At 61.6% G+C, this 753-nt stretch overlaps 1 protein-coding gene across 1 annotated transcript in view; it reads left to right on the forward strand.

Annotated features, from left to right (window-relative positions):
• Positions 1-753, forward strand: part of CACNA2D2 (calcium channel, voltage-dependent, alpha 2/delta subunit 2) — a gene marked incomplete at both ends in the record, with an annotated part of 8,391 nt that overhangs the window by 883 nt on the left and 6,755 nt on the right. The window lies entirely within an intron of this gene.

The following is a 753-nucleotide window of genomic DNA, read 5'->3' on the forward strand; positions in this document are numbered from 1 at the left end:
GCTAGCCCTGCTCCCGCCCACTAGCCAGTCTGGCCACCTGCTTGCCCACCCAGCCACAGAGGAGTGTGCTGGGAGGCAGTTCACGCTCGGGGACACCCCTTTGGGGTCCTCTCCTGCCCTCGCGCCAGGGTCCAGTGCAGAACACAGCCCTCACTGCTTCGCTGCCGGACCCACTGGTGGCCTCAGTCCTGCCTGCAGCCTCGGCGAGGCCACCGGCACCGCTCCCTTGATGGATGGCACTGTTAACCGCAGCCTTCTCCCACGGAGCCTGGGTATTCCTCTGAGCAGGGCAGCCGGAGATGGATGCTCTGCCACAACCACTTAGGGGCAGCATCTTAGTTGGGCTCCGCACCATGCCGGCAGGCCCGCCCCGGGGGGCCGGGCGGGGCCCGAGGACTGCAGGGCATCTTGCACCCCAGCATGAGCCAGGGGTGTTGGGGGGATGCAGCACCCACAGCAGGACAACCCCACATGCCAGCATCCCTTATCCCACATCCCACATCCCACCCACTTGTAATTAGGGACCATCAGGACCTGGGATTAGCAATCAGAACCTACCCCTTCCCCAGTCCTCCCCAGTAATGGTGAGTAATTAATACTAATAACACACTAATTAATTTGCATCAGGCCTGATCCTGATCAAGCCAATAATGAGGCTCCTTTGGACTTGAGCCATAGCAGGATCAGGCCCCATGTGGTGGGATGAGGAGGCTGGGCTGAACCTGGCCATTGCCGGCTCTGTCCCACGCAGGA

Source organism: Cariama cristata, unplaced genomic scaffold (genome assembly GCF_000690535.1).
Source record: "Cariama cristata isolate BGI_N322 unplaced genomic scaffold, ASM69053v1 scaffold29455, whole genome shotgun sequence".
In the NCBI taxonomy this organism is placed as follows: Eukaryota; Metazoa; Chordata; class Aves; order Cariamiformes; family Cariamidae; genus Cariama; species Cariama cristata.